The following is a 16,983-nucleotide window of genomic DNA, read 5'->3' as shown; positions in this document are numbered from 1 at the left end:
TGACAATGATTTTCAGTGAATTTTTACCAGTTGCAAGTACTGTAATTCTTTGGTGTAGTTGGTTGGTTGATGGGGGAATACTCTGCATTTGCAAGGCAGAAGGCACATGGGAAATCTCTGCATGTTCCATCTGTTCAGTAATCCTCTAGATCTCAATCTGCCCCAAGACAAAGGCTGTTAAAGTTTTAAAAGATAATTTATTGTCTAGAAAAAAATGTATAAATTTACAATTTAAAACAATGGAAATTTATGAAAATGATATCAAAAAATAGGAAAGAAGATTTCAAAGTATATTATAAATATCTTACACTATGCATAAGTCATGCTAGACTATGAAGAACAAGATGCATTATGTAAAGGTACAATTCCCAATGAGAAATGTAATTGTGTTGTATACCTACAATGTACCAATAAAAGAATTTAATACAAAAAATATACAAAATTTAAAAAAATATATATTTTAAACTCAGAACAACCATAACAGTAATACACACACACACACACAAACACACACACACACACACACACACATTCTGTTGATTATGTTTCTCTGTAGAACCCTGACTAATGCCAATCCCCCACATCCCTTTCTTTTTTCCTTAAGGACTTTAGCTCCTGTATTTCCATGAAATACAAATGAAAATACTACTAGGATTTCCAATTTCCAGGTTGAAAACTTATTAAACAGGAGAAATTCAAAATTGATTAGGGGCTTATTAAAATACTGACATTAAAATGATGATTATATAGCCTTCTAGTGAATTCAGGTTTTAGTTGGGAAGTGGAATGAATAATTTAAGTGAAAATTCATGTCATGCTCAGTAATATTGCAGTCAATCAACTTTTGTTCCTGCAGCCTCTATTTCTATTTTCATCCTTGTAACCTCGCAACTTGTTTTATTTTTCTTTTTCTTTTTTAATGAATGCTGACATAAAGATTTTCATTCTACTACATTTAATAAAGAGTCCATTTTATTTCATGTTAGAAAGATAGCTGAAATATTTATACTTCACAACCATGAGAGTGCTGAGTTTTGGAAATGAGTTAAATATGAGCATGAAACCACTACTAATTTATGTCCCATGAACTACTACATGATTCTCAGGTTGTCTCACTATATTCAGACTTGCTCTTCTAGCTTTCACAAGGAAAGCGAATTTTGCAAAAGACTCCCCTCACCATATGGACCCCTTGTCACTGGCTTCTGACTGTTTCACAGCCTGAGAGTCTGCTTTCATGTCCAATGTTCTCTCACCTTCACTTTCCTATTCTTTCACTGGCTACCATTCTTTGTTTTTTCTTGCTATACTACTTAATTTCTCAATATTCCCAGTTTTCTATATTTCTGTTCTTCCCGCATTTTCTCCCAAAGTGATTCATTCTCAGACCTATTCTCAGTTTCCTTTTCTAACAGGAAGTTTTCTAATTATCCCAAATCATGACCCCATAGCTTCATTATTTCACTTCTATACAGAGTCTACTTAAAGGAAAACCCATTTTATGTTGGCAGGGTTAACAATTTTAAAGAGGATAGAGCATGTGAAATGAAGGTCTGATATGAAAAAGTATGTTTGAATATTTGCCTGTGCATATAATGATATAGCTTTTACATTTCAAAAACTCTTTCAATTATTGTGGAACTTGAGAAATATTTAGTGCTCAGTAGATTTTTCTTTCTAGAGATGTTCTCCTAATCTTCTTCATTCATGTTTTTTTTCTCCAGTTACTTATAAATATAAGCAAATAGATCAGAATAAAAATGATGAGTAGGAGGAAAACATAAGTACTCAATAGATTGTAGGGAAAGCCTAACTTTAAAAATAATTATGTATATACATATAGGATATAAATATTATGTTCCACTAAACATACATAATCTATAGATAATAAAGCCACATAAATGAAAAGATACCTTTAGAAGCAGCTATAGCTAGAGTCATTATGCTTTAATTTTAAGGTGAATTTCTGGTTTGGCTGAGATTATGTCAAATGAGATGAGGTATGTCAATTTGCACTATGGGTAAAGTTATTTGAATATAAAATTAAAATCATGTGAAAATGTTCCAAATTGAGAATGGGGTTACTTTCACACATTCTTTCTCCTGTTGTTTTTATTTGCTCTTGATTAAAATTTGGCTAATGGTTTTGCAAATTTTCTAATTACTTTGTGTAAAATGAGTTTTGCAGGGTAAAAGAAAAAATATACATCACTCAGAATATGAGGAAATCAACTGATATTTTCTAGTGAGGAATTTCAGATGTCTACGAAAGCTCATCCTAAACTAAAGCAGGAGGCAATGTTTTAGTAAATACCTCTTGTTTACTCCTAGGACACATTTGTATGTTTGTGAGATGAGCCTGCTTCATTATTGTGCTCCCATTAATCAGAATTTTATTTCCCTCATGGGCAAAACCACTATAGCTTTCCTTAAGTTCAAAGTAATGTAGGCCTATTACTAATCTATCACAAAATCTTTCCACTCCTCTACATTCATATTAATATATTTATACATGCCTTGACTCTATTCATTTTTATTGTTATTGTTAAATCAGCCATGGGAAGTTCCAGTTTCCTCAGTTATGACTTCACCAACAAATTGTAGCTACCAGAGATTGAGAAAAATTCAGGGAGACTGCTATTCAAAGAATCTGCTCACTCCTATGTACTTCTATGTTCTTAAAATAGGCTATACATTCTACCTTCCTGGAAGGTTTTTAAATATTTATATATTGGTCCTATCACTAGAGATTTTTCATTTACTATGATAGCGTAACCTGGAGATCAGAATCTAAGACTGGTTCCAGATGATTCTCATATGCAGCCAGTATCCAGAATCATTGTCTAGAACCTTTCTTTCTCTCGTCATCTTCATCTCACAGGTGTCTCTAATATGAATGCTTTGGAATTAGAGATGTTTTTGATACATTGTTATTAAGCTAACATTATATTGTTAATATTGTAAAGATGTATAACTTTTTAAAGTACAGTACTGAAATTTATTACATTAATCATCTTTATGAAATATAATAAATAATAGAAAAATTTTCTAATTCTATCATAAAAATATAAGGTTGATCATTCATTGCATAGATAATTAACAATAAGCAATGTCTTGATTTACAGATGACAATCATCTAGAGAAATCAATCTACAAGTGCTGATGCTAATATATAAAGAATGGTAAATATTTTATGGGGAAAATGCACAGATTATTTCATCTAGGAATAGCTGTGTTTCACATTAATTATTAAAGAGAAGTGCTTGATTTATGTATACATATGTTTAATTTTTTAACACATGATACAGATAAAGGCATTACAATTTATTAAGTTATTCCACACTCCAAAAGAAATGTTAAATTTGGAGTTATGCAGGACCAAGTGGTTTAATTGGCTAAAGAATGAATGCTTGCAAAATATGCATAAAATGTATATAATTAAAGGCTAGAAATATTTCTCACAAGTGAAAAATCCTGGAGTAGTAGTGCCTGTGCAGAAACTGTCAACCTAAAACACTGTATTAGATTGTCACAGACAGTTCAAAATATACAGAAATAAGTATAGTGAACGATTTTTTAAATCCATATAGTAAAAACAATGGATTTTTCCAAGTATAAATGTATAAATAACCTAACAATAAATTTTAAGTTGTGATTATTATATTTAACAGTAAGTGAAAAGCTAGTCATTCATACATTTCAGCACAGTCTTGAACTTTTATAAAAGAGGAACATATGTAAAACCAATGTTGTTTCATATTTTAAAAGATTTAGACATATTCTATTCTAGAATGTTCTAGTAAATTCTGCATCTTCATGTATTATTTATCTCCCTCTTAAATTTTTTCACTGATCTACTAAGTAATCTCTTTTATTCTATTTTTGTCATCTGCTAAACTAAGTGTAGAAATTGAACATGTCCTAGAAATACAAGATTTTTCGTATTTATAAAATCTATATTATTATCTTTAATATTTAATTCTTTGTTTGTTTTTTATCTTTAATATTTTTAATGCACTCATTTTTATTAGAAAGAACAGTTATTGCAAATAGCCAAAAATGAAGGGACAGAACAAACAGTCCTGGATGGAACCTCAGGTGGAACTAGAAATTGATTATGCACCGGTCTGTGCCAGGGCTCCCAGGCAGGCTAAGGGGGACTGGCTGCTGGAGCTGTGTGAGGAACAGGGATAGATTTCTCAGGCCTAACTTCATTTGTGTTCCCGAACTTGGTACTACCAATCCTCTTTGCAGCCACTGACCAGAAGGTGAGATATTCATATATTTTTTCTTTTGTGCTTGTACTGTTTTCTTGACCTCCTAATTCTTTATTACCTCTCAATTCTTTATTATATTTTTTAAATTTTGAGCTTTCTGTTTTTGAATTTTTGGTGACTTTTTTTTTTTTTTTTTTTGAGACAGAGTCTCACTATGCAGTTCAGGTTGGCCTTGAACTCACTATGTAGACCAGGCTGGCCTCAAATTCATGGCGATCCTCCTGCCTCAGCCTCCCGAGTGCTGAGATCACAGGCGTGTACCACCATGCCTAGCATGGTGACTTTTATGTGTTTTTTAAAATGTCTTTGAAATAAATCTTATGTTATGTTATATCATATAATGTTATTTTATATTATTGTTTCATGCTAACATATTCAAGTTGTTGAAGTTTATTTGATACTTTTCTTCTCTCTTAATAGTGTAGACTTATGGTTTCCTTTTGGATATATTTTATATTTCAAATTTTCTTCAAATGTCTGGAGATCTTTGGTTCACCATTCACATTTACTAATGAGAAAGTAAAGTGAGAATAAGAAGTTCTGTGCTATATATCTTTAATGGATTTCACTGTCAAGTATTATCTTCCTCCTCCCTTTTGTTTAAGGACACCAAAAAAAACCTGGAAGGTAAAATTGATATGTTACTTGTCGATATAATTGTCAGTATTTTTGAGACAATTTTGGTTTTAATATACTGAAGAGAATATAGTGCATAGAAAATCTGAAAGTGTAGAGGGAAATATTCTATACATTGATTTACACTGCCTTGAAATCATGCAATTTAATATTTACTTCAGGAAGTTAAGTGTAATTATTTCAGATGTGAGAGTTTGCCAGGAATCCACTCTTAACTACGTGCTCAAATGATCGTGTTCAGAGAACTGCACGTGTCTTGATGTTCTAAGGTAAACGTCCCTCACTCAGACATTATTACTGGCATCTGCACCTTTTTTGTGAGGTACTTACTGAGGAAATAATTATTGCTCTCTGCCTTGTATCCTAAAAAAGCTAATTTTTGCCGGGGATTTAGCTCAGTGGTTCCGGCGTCTGCCTTGCAAGCAAGCGCAAGGACCAGAGTTCCATCCCCGGTACCAAAAAAAAAAAAAAAAAAATAGATCATCTCATGTTTCCTGAAATTATGTCCAAATTTAGACAGAAAATAAACATATCTGCCATGACAGTATGAAGACATATATTTATTTTTACTATATCTTGAAAATGCCATGAAATGAATTATATAATTTTAAAAATGTAAGCATCCCAAAATTGAAAAGATAGAAGAAAAATCACCTGAGGCAAGATATATCAGCAAAATTGGCTAGTTGAAAAGTATAAATATAATGAGTGGTAGATTTAGCCAATTAAAGAAATTTAAATTTAAGGCAGAGTGATCCATGCCCTACACCCGAAATAAGTCTCAGGATCTGGAGACACAGATATCTCTCTGAGATAGGCAACAAGGGGACTGTCCAAAAGTTTATATAAGAAGCAATAAGGTATTCACAAATACTCTGGTTAGCAGACAATACAGCTAAACCTTTAACACACTCAGCAGATAACAAAATATTGTTCCCTAGCAACTTGAATGAGAGATGCTCTGAATGAGGCAAGGCCGGGACTAATTAAGAGTGGAAATAAGTGCCATAATAAAAACATGATAAAACGGAAATTTGCACTAAACAGTGGATTTTCTTTAGCCCTTCTCAACCTTGTTCCTAGAATGGTAGACAGTCTTGAAAATCCAGCTGTAGACACTCAGTAGTTTTACAATTACAATTTAGATGATTAGTATACAAATAAATGTCAAAAATAAAGTTAAAGATTGATGAAGAAAGAAAAATGCCTCGGCTTCAAAGAAAATAAAAGCTTACTGATGAGAGGATACAGGAAAAAAATTAGCCCTTTTTTTTTTGGTACCGGGGATCGAACTCAGGACCTTGCGCTTGCAAGGCAGGCACCGGAACAACTGAGCTAAATCCCCGGCCCAAACATGAGAAGGTCTTATGTTACATACTTTATAAAGTTTTTATTATGTTAACATCCCACATTAATACAAAAACAAATGGACATATTTCAAAAGATTCAAAAATTTAAAACATTAGCAGACACAAGGAATAGTGAATGGAACACTATTTTAATACTGAAACTTATTTATTGGAATTATTGCAAGAAATTTTCCATCGGAATATTTAACATGAAAATTCTGTATTACACCATAGTCCAAAGAACTGGCTCCCTTAGATTCTTGTTACACAAAACAGAGTAAAAGCTCACATTCCATCCCTTGTCAATCAAATGGAAAAACATTTATTCCAATAGTGACAAAATTTAAAAGTCTTATTTTTATAATAAAATAAATATTTCACATTTTTTCCTGATTATTAGTATAAACAAGTATTATTTTTATATATTTTTGCTGGAACTCTTCCATAATGAAGGACCAAAATGACAGATCTTAATAAGATTCAATTAATACTATTGCATTTTATATCTTTTAAGTGCAATATTATTAGTATATTTAGGCATTTTATTGGCACCAAAAATTGATGTTCTGATATTAGATCTTGAGCACAAGATGTTCAAATGCATATATTATTTTATTCTTTTTAATTTTTATTTTTATTAGTACATGTTTGCAAACACATATTGAATATAATGAATATATTCATTGCAGGGAGTTTTATATGTACATATTCCAACTTAGTTGTTGGAAACATATTCATTTTATCAAAAATTTTACAAATTACAATACTAAAAAGGCCTTATTTTATGTACTTCAATGGAACCAATTTGTGATAAGGTGTTTAACTAAAAGTTTTATGTAGCAGACGCCTCTGCCCAGTACTAGCAGAGTGCAAGCTTTCTCCCTTCCATAAGTCAGCTGTATTACTGGAAGTAGTCCAATCAGCTGAGTTCATTTCCAGCCAAGTTCAACTTGGCTCCAACTAAATTCTTCCCAACTAAATTCATTTTCCCATTCCCTATAGTTTTATAAAACCAAATTATAACACCAAATTCTACAAAATAAGTTTGATATAAATGCTTGTAATTGACATTTTTTGTTTGATTTCTATAAAATTTGGTCATTTTCTTTGTCAATCCAGCTGTACAAGTAAATGTTAAGAAAGTATATAAATTGAGGGCCAGGGATTTAGCTCAGTGGTTCTGCCACCTGCCTCGTAAGTGCAAGGACCTGAGTTTGATCCCCAGTACCAAAAAAGAAAAAAAGTATATAAATTGAGATAGAAAGGTATTGTCAATTTTAATGTATTTCTTATTAAGCAAGTGGGACTGTAATGAATAACAGTTTTTTTTTTTTGCTTGTTGGACATTCTGTGGATCCCTCAGATACAATCATAGAATTTAGAAAACAAGACGTAATGCTTCAGTTACCTTTACACATAATGTATGTAATACTGGAGGAGTTATATGTTTTTGGCAGGAAAATTATCAGAAGAGTATGTTCAGGGTCCTAAAGTTGGATTATCTCTAACAGAGTAATTCACCATCATGATATTTTATTAATAAAATGAACTGAAATGATATGCAACTGTTTCCCTGGTCTTAAATACGTGATTAAACAGGGAACAATTTTTAGTCCCAGAGGTATTCCATATTTTTAAACAAGGATTTTTAAACTTCCATTTACCAAAAATTTATTCATATCATTAATGATTAGTCCAAGCTAGCATTCGTGATTGCAAGTGAAAAAACAGATACTGAACAACTCAAGCAATAGATAATGTGAAATAGGAATAATGGTCCAAAGGGGAAGGAGAAGGGCAAGTGGAAGGGGTAGGAAAAAGGAAAGAGGGGAAAGGAAAAAATATGAGAAAAGGAAAAAACAGAAACAAAGTCTTCGAAAGTAGGAAGGGGTGGAGGGGTTGAAGGGAGGTCAGAGGAATGGGGAAAAAATAAGAACTAAGATATATCATGTGAAGGTACAAATTTCCAATGATGAATGCCATCGTATTGTATACCTACAATGTAGCAATAAACTTAATGAATTTAAAAAGCAGTGGATCAGCTGACAAAGCCAAGTACACTCGTCTTCCCTTATTCACTGGATCACTTCTGCAGTTTTACGTACTTGCAGTCAATTCCAGTCCAAAAATATCAAATGGAAAGTTCCAGAAATAAACTTACATTGTGCATCATTCTCAGAAGTGTGATGAAATCTTATTCTGTCTTGTGGAAGACATGAAAAATTCCTTTGTCTCTGATAAGATATTTTGGGAGACAAAGATCACATTGATAAAACTTTCATTGAGCCATGTTGCAATTATTCCATTTTATTATTATTTTGTGATTATTGTCTAAGTATGCCTAATTTATGAATTAAAGGTATGTGTGAATTTAAAATGTAGTATACAGAAGGTAGTATTTAGAAGATCTTGAGTTTCAAGCATCCCCTGGGAGTTTTAGAATAGATACCATGCAGCTAAGAAAGGAGGAAGCCCAGAGATGATGGAAATTGATTTGGATGCTGGAGAATTCTTTTTCTCTCACTTTCTCAGCTACTTCTCTGTAGGACTTCTTCACTCCCATCAACAAGTGGACAAGTATTCCTTATGAGAAGGAGGGCAACTTTAAGCAACTTACAAAATTATATCCTCCCAACCTTGGGGCAGTGAAGATAAAACTCATAATCCCAGTGTGAGCACAAAAATCTTGGCAGTAAACTTTTATTGAGCTAGGACTCTTTGGTACTGTTATGGGCTGGGTCACATTTCCCAAAAAATTTTATGTTGAAGTACTAACCCCTGATACCTTAGAATGTGATTGTATTTGGACATTGAACTTTTAAATATATGTTTAAATTACAATGAGGCTATTAGGATGGATCTTTATTTCATATAAATATTGTCCTTATGAGACAGGAACTCTGGGCACAAAGAGAGACACTGAGCAATAAACTATGCCCAGAGAAGGAAACTGAAGACAGGGAAGGAAGTTAACCATCTGCTAACCAAAAAAGGCCTCAGAAACAAATGTATCTGTTGATATCTTGATCTTGGGCTTTCACACTTCAAAACTGTGGGAAAATGTAGTTCTGTTGTTTAAAGTACTTGGCCTGTGATATTGTGTTTTAGCATTTCTAGTAAACTGACATGGTTACATAATTTGTAGTGAACCAATTCTCAATAGTGCCATGGCTGAGAAAGCCCCATGTAAATGATGCGCATATTAAAATTTATGTTCTTGTTGTCTTATTAGCATCTCGTAGCTTACAAGAGCTTCTTTTGTTCCATACTTTATATTCACAATGTTGAATACTTTATATTGACAATCTTCTTCATTTTGTGATGTTTACAAGAGTCTGACTCTATTTGTTACTGATTTCTGATGAACTATGTGGATATTTTTATTGTTTTTGCAATTTTTCATATCTGAGATTATATATATATATACACCTATGATTTGGAAAATGTTTAAGGGTTATTCTCAAAGGTTCATATGTTCAGATGTTTGTTCCCAGTATGGTGATGTGAAAGGTGTTGGAATTGTATAAGGGTGGAGCCTAATGGAAGATTTTTAGGTCAGTTCAAGCAACTGACTCCTCATGAGACCCCTTGGTATCTCTCCAGAGAGCTTCATTGTAAAAGCCTGAGTCTGGGATCACTCAGTGCTTCCTGGCTTTCTGTGTGATGAATAATTGTTCACTCCACATGTGTTCCTACTGACACAGTTGTATGGAGAGACACAACACAGGCAAGGTGCTCACAAGAGTCTGTGTCATGTCTCTCAGACTTCCAGCATCCAAAAGTATGAGCTAAGTAGTCTTTATTTACTCAGTAGCCTGTCTCAGGTACTTTGTTTTAATAACATAAAATTGACTCATATACAATGCCCTCCTATAATACAGCATTCTATTTCTCCTAGGCCTCAGCTTTTCCCCTTTTCTTATGTACAGGACCATTACAAATAAAACTTCAGCCCCCAGGAAGCAACAGCTGTGACAAAGGGAAACCAGATTTTTACTTCCCTTATTTCTTTCTCTCTGTCCCCTTCCTAATTTATTTTCCTTTCTTAATGGTAAGTCATGTGTATTTTATTATATATATTTATAATATATTTTACATATATGTAATTGTTGTCCACAACTGACATGTAAAAACTTTCTTTAATGGAACATCCTTTCTGCTTTTCAAAATTTGGATTAAACAGTTTTAAGTGTCTTGTTTTGAATGTTGTCATCTGTCAAATGATTAGGAAGACAAAGGGAAAGAAGAGCCCAAGAAAAATGCAGAGAATAAAATCTTCTTTACTTTTCTGACTTTGGGAAAAGAAGTACACTTCTTGAGTAAATTTCCAGAATAACTGAAGCTTAACTGATGCTCTCCAAGGCTATTGAGGAAAACTTCAAACCTGCATGACCCTGTCCTTTACCACTCTCCAAAAACACTGATCTCTGAAATTCTCAATGCAATTGACCCATAGCTACAAAGCAATCACTAACAGTTAATTGGAATTCAAATCTCTTAATAGCTTTTTTTGTTCCTTTGGCAATTTATGCTATTATTTTAAAATACCATTCATATCAAAATGAGACCTTAGGAAGGCAGCCATTTATTTAGGTTGTGTGTACATTTTGTATGAATTGGACAAGGCAAAAGGGATGATTTATGACAGTGTAAAAGGTATAGATGTGTTTTGGTATTACTGTGCGTGCCAATTCCATTTGTGAGTGTCTTGGGGGTGGTCCCAGTGGAGAAACAACCAAGATGCCAGCTTCCCAAGCTGTCTACTCAGTAGCATTCCCCTCCTCTGTCCTCAGAAGATAATGAGGCAGGTGTGATCAGGGCACCAGAGACACAGGAAAAAGAAACAGGTATGCCCACAGTGATACATGTGTGTTCATGTTCATAGCAGCACAGTTTGTAATAGCTAAAACTTGGAAACAGCCCAAATGCCCATCAACTGGAGACTGGATAAAGAAAATGTGGTTTTTTATAAAATGGAGTACTACTCAGCCATAAAAAATGAGAAATTAGAGACATTTATAGCTAAGTGGATGCACATTGAGGCAATACTCTTAAGTGAAATAAATAGGACACACATGAATAAATACTGAATAGTTTCTCTGGTGTGAGAAACTGAAAGTGTAAATAAGGACTAAATGTATAGTAGGTAATGTGAAATAGGAAGAAAAGGGGCAAAGGGGAAGGAAGTGGGAGGGCTGGGGAAAGGATAGAAGGGAATGGGATTAATAAGAGTAAATGGAAAAATAGGAACAAAATCTTTGTAAACAGGGAGGAATGGAGGGGTTCAAGGGAGGGCTGGGCAAGGTTGAAAAATAAGAACCAAGAGAGACTATGTAAAGGTGCAAATCTCCAATGATGAATGTCATTATATTGTATACCTAAAATGTACCAATGATTAGAATGAATAATCAATAATGTAAAATAGGAAGAAAAGGTCCAAAGGGGTAGGGGTAGTGGAAGAGGCAGGGGAAAGGAAAGAAGGGAAAGGAAAAATGATAAGTAATGGAAAAAATGGAAATAAAGTCTTTGTAAATAGGGAAGGGTGGAGGGCGTGAGGGGAGGGCTAGGAATGGGGAAAGAGTAAGAACCAAGATGCATCATGTAAAGGTACAATTCCCAATGAGAAATGTAATTGTGTTGTATACCTACAATGTACCAATAAAAGAATTTAATAAAAAAAAAAAAAAGAAAGAAACAGGTATGCAAGAAAGAAATGAAAAGGCCGGGGATTTAGCTCAGTGTCACCGCGCCTGCCTCACAAGCCCAAGGTACTGAGTTCAATCCCAGGTACCAAAACAAAGAAAAGAAATGAAAGGCTATAAGGATGAACTAGAGGAGGAATTCCTATTAATCTGTCCTTATTGTATCTATAGTGAAGAGCTAACTGTTTCTTGAATTTCCCTCCTGTTCTCTTTGGCAAGTAGAAAGAATATTCTCTTTAGACAAGAGTAAAGGCAATAACTCTTGCAAGAAAATGAAGGAAAGCATATCACAAATCAAACAATACAAAAATAGGTTTTCATCTCTGAATGTGATTTGAGAGTGTTTATGTAAACCTAATGGGGCAAAACATCTCAGCAAAACTTAATATAAATTAACTGCTCAATTTTGTGAGTTTTAAAATTTCATGTAAGAATGGCTTCATTGTAATCCTGCTATGCATGCCCATTAAAACAAATTGCATCAAATCCTAACTATTTATAGGTCAAGGATTAAACAGTTTGTCAACAGATGCTGAAAAGTTGAACAGAGATGTGGAATGAATTTACTCCCATGAGGACTTAAAAATTTCATAATAGTTAAGGAATAGTTTTCCTGATTGAAGAGGAAGAGATACTGATAAGACTCCATTGAGACCTCTGAAGGCAATTAAAAGACCCAGAGACTGGGTGGCGAGTCACCCCATTCACCAAGGAGCCTGCACTCAGTTGCTGTCACAAGATTAAACCTCCCTGGAGGGCCTAGAGATTCCTAACTTTCTTCCCCGTGTTTCTTAGGCAATGAAGATAAGTCACAAGATGGCTAGATAGTTGTAGGGTCAAATTGGGAAAAAAATTAATTTTAGGCACATCATAAATGATACTATATTTTCCTAGGCAAGTATTTGAGTTAATACTGTATCTATTGTAAGTACATTTAAGATCTGAATTGCATAGAATGCTTAATTCCTTATATTTAAATATTAATGTACTATAAATGACATCCAAGCCTTATGCTAAAGCCAAATAAAACCCCAAAAGTCTTACCTTGAATCAAAAAGTTGCTGTAAATTACTTCAGGTTTGATGCCTTTTTAAAGCATATTTCAAAAAGAAAACTCATTTCCCTCTCCAATTCTATAGCAGTGGGTTTTAAATGATGCAAAGAGTATGGGAAATATCCAAATGGAAATTCAGCAATCTTATGTGAAAATTAAATCTTTTTTGTGTAAAATATGAATTAGAAAAGCAACATTGCACAGCATTAGTTTCAAGTATTAATTCAGGTGGAAGACCCAGGAAGGGTTCATTGTTTTCAAGAGGAGGTGGCCTGAAGAGGTTGGGCGAAAGGGCAAGGTGACTTAAAAAGAGAGAGAAAAGCGATTACATTAATTTTAATAGCACAATAGCAGTTTTCAATAAGCTTTATGACAGCAGAAAAGATTGATTTTTTTGTACTTTTTGCTAAAACGTGCAGTGTCCTAAACTACATTTTACCAGAAATCTAATGCCTATAATTTATTGTATCCCATATTCTCAATGTTAAAAGAGGAAAGAAGGCAAAAGTCTGAGGGCTTAAAATATAATGGACTGTAGATTCATTGCTAAAACTCAATTGGAGTCCTGAAATTTCCTTTTAATTTTAAAATGCACTTAACAAAAAATTAAAAAGCACAGGAATGGCTATAAAATGGTGTCAGAACACTATGTTCTCTATATTCCTTCTATAAGAAGTGATTTAAGTTTGCTGAATCTCAAAGAGGGACTAAAGGGCTCCTAGCTTTAATAGAAGACATGCTGTTCTGAAAAAAGACCTCCAGTCTATTTGAAACATTTTACTAAGCTATCTACAAAAAGGCAAGAGCCATGTTTTTCTTAGGCAGACTTATTATTCAGTCTAAAGCTAACATCACCCTATTGTTTCCTGGAGCTTGTTGATAGCCTACAATCAGAATAATACTAGCCAGGTTTTCTCTGATATTCTCTATGTCCTCAGACAGCACAAAGCATTTTTTGGTTTAGAAAAATATTTTTCTGCACAACAGATATATGGTCCTGATAATCATAATAATGTCTTCAATAAAAGTTTTAAGAAAATATGAAAATACCAGAGTCTCATCTGGAAGTGACTTAGATCTTTTACTTTTCTTCAAGCTTAGACTATACCATCAATATAAACACCCTGGTGAAAGACATGAAAATCAGATTATTCATATAAATTATTGTCCAGAAAAAAATTAGTGTTTTAGTCATTGTAAGGACAGTGAGAAATTATAGTCTCTTCAAAAGAGAGCAAAGATGATAAAAATTTGGAAGCCACAACATATAAGGATAATCTTCCAAACTTGGAAATGTCTTTGCTGAATAAGAAAAGATTTGAGAGAGGTGGTAGAGGGGTATGATTAGTGACTGCTTTTTGTTTCAAACATGGGAGAGAATTCTGGCTAGCTTGTGATAGCAGATCCAGGGTAAAGAGGTAGCAGTTATGAGGAGGTAAATTACATGACAATTGGGTTTGTTTTTGTAATAGAAAAGGGTAGTTTTAGGAATATATGTCCTCATCACTGGAAATCTTCAAGAAATCACATGTTCAGAAAAGTAAAATGATTCCAATAATGGCAGCAGAGATGGAATGGTATTTATCCTTCCTGCTTACTACCTAGCCAACATTTTTTATTCTTTAAATTTATTAAAAGAAGAAATTGTTACTGTTATCTTATAAAAATTCTTTTAAATATAAGATCTCTCATATATTTGTCACTGAATATACCAAATATACTTCGACACATATGTATCCAATAGCCTGTATGCTCTAGATGGTTTGCTAGATAATAGGGATAAAATGGGGAACAGGATAAAGAGAGTCCTGGCCTTATGATGATTCTCTTCCTTTGGTGCTAATCTTCAATTTGATCAATATGAAATACAGGCACTGTTGTAACAGAAACACATGGTAAGTGTTCTCAGATGCATTTATGTGTGTAGAGGTGGGGTAGGTGGGAGGTTGTGTATATTTTGTCTGAAGATACAGAATCCAAGTTAATCATGTAGGCTAAATAGTACTTAGACAGTTTAAAAGGAGAGAAGGATTAGAGGAAGGGATGAGCATGAGGCATAAGTCACCCAAGAAAAGGGAACAGAATTTTTTTCTTTCTTTTTTTTTTTTTTTTTGGATACGGGAGATCGAACTTGGGACCTTGCACTTGCAAGGCAGGCGCCAGGACCACTGAGCTAAATCCCCAGCCCTGGAACAGATTTCTTAAAGCCCTCAAAATAAAAGAGAAATTAGAAATGCTATTCCCCTACTGTGTATCTTCCCCAAAGAATTAAAAGAGTCATACCACAAAGATATATGTGCACCTATGTTTATAGCGGCACAGTTTGTAATAGCTAAAACTTGGAAACAGCCCAATTGCCTATCAACTGGAGACTGGATAAAGAAAATGTGTGGGTTTTTAAAAAAATAAAATGGAGTACTACTCAGCCATAGAGAATGGGAAATTAGAGACATTTATAGCTAAATGGATGCACATTGAGGCGATACTCTTAAGTGAAATAAATAGGACAGACGTGTAAATGCCGAACAGTTCCTCTGGTGTGAGACACTGAAAATTTAAATAAGGATCAAAAGGTATAATAGATAATGTGAAATCGACAGAAAAGGTCCAAAAGCACAGGGAAGTGGGATGGGTTGGTGAAAGGAAAGAAAGGAATGGAATTAATACGAGCAAAAAAAAAAATGGAAACAAAGTCTTTGTAGATAGGCAGGTGTGGAGGGGTTAAAGGTAGGGCAGGGGGTGGGGAAAAAATAAGAACCAAGAGACATTATGCAAAGGTACAAACGTTCAATGACGAATGTCATTATATTGTATACATAAAATGTACCAATAAAATTAATTGTAAAAAAAGAAATGTAAACATCCTATGTGCACTTGTGGAACTAAAACAAATGAAGTGATTATATTACAAAACATTTGTTAAACTCTAAGCTCCCTTGATATCAACTTTCTATATAACTACTGTGTTACAGTACCCAGCAGATGAGCTATTAATGAAATATTTGTTATATAAAATTAATTAACATGAGCTGTTCAATAAATATTGTACACAAGTGAATTGGTTTGTATTTTAAGCAGAGAGTTAATGTTAATGGAAGCTAAAGTCTTTAAAAGTGTGAAGTAGAGAAAAATCACATAGTGCCTAGAAGAAATGCTAGAATTTTGGGCTTGATCCTAAGAGAAATTAAGGACCAAAGCAATGGTTTTAGCCAAATAATGCCAGCAGTTATTACTTTTGTAAAGGACTTACATGTATGAGTACAGGGAGAGAGCACATTACAATCAATTTAAAATATAGCAATCTGGACCTTTTAGAAGGACTTGCATATCCATTATACCTTGTCACAGGCTTCTTGGTAAAATCATTCCCACTATCAGTTTCACAATATATGGGTCAGGTATATTTACCTGTAATACATAGGACTGGTCTTATTGCTTCTATTAATGAAAACATAAACTCAGCCTTTTCTTTTTAGTGTTTATTAACTCAATATGATTGCTTTGGTTTTATTTTAAAAGCTGAGTTTCACTTAAGGAAAAATGTTGAGAGATCTAATCATATATGTTTAATACCATGGAGATTAATGAGCATTGAAAGGACATAAGAGTATCATTTCATGCACAAAAAGACACCATCTACTGAATGGTACCCTCGTGCCCTGGAAGAGTTAATTTATCTATCATGGATGAAGAGTTTTCTCAGAGGCAGTAGTTTTCTTTTTCCAGCTACATGCTCTTATTCGAATAAAAAACAGGATGAAAGAAATAGACAGAAATTATCTATCTTTCATCTATTGATTAGACTTAATATTAATCTCAGTAATTGCTAGTGATGAAGACAGATTTATTCCTGCAAAAATGGTGGAGTCTTTGCTTTCAGAGTTAACTTCTTATTTTCTTTTTACATATTTATTAGTCTTTTACAAAGTACCCAATTAATCTTCAGAGTCAAATTAGCAAGTCCA

At 33.5% G+C, this 16,983-nt stretch overlaps 1 pseudogene; it reads left to right on the top strand.

The window, feature by feature from the left end:
• Positions 1-4,059: 4,059 nt before the first annotated feature.
• The window catches only part of LOC101696696 (26S proteasome non-ATPase regulatory subunit 5 pseudogene), a 35,365-nt pseudogene continuing 22,441 nt past the window's right edge, over positions 4,060-16,983 (top strand).

This window comes from Heterocephalus glaber, unplaced genomic scaffold (genome assembly GCF_053883595.1).
Source record: "Heterocephalus glaber isolate CG9 unplaced genomic scaffold, H.glaber_assembly_v1.0 deba00001600, whole genome shotgun sequence".
Classification (NCBI taxonomy): Eukaryota; Metazoa; Chordata; class Mammalia; order Rodentia; family Bathyergidae; genus Heterocephalus; species Heterocephalus glaber.
This window is presented reverse-complemented; position numbering and strand designations above follow the sequence as displayed.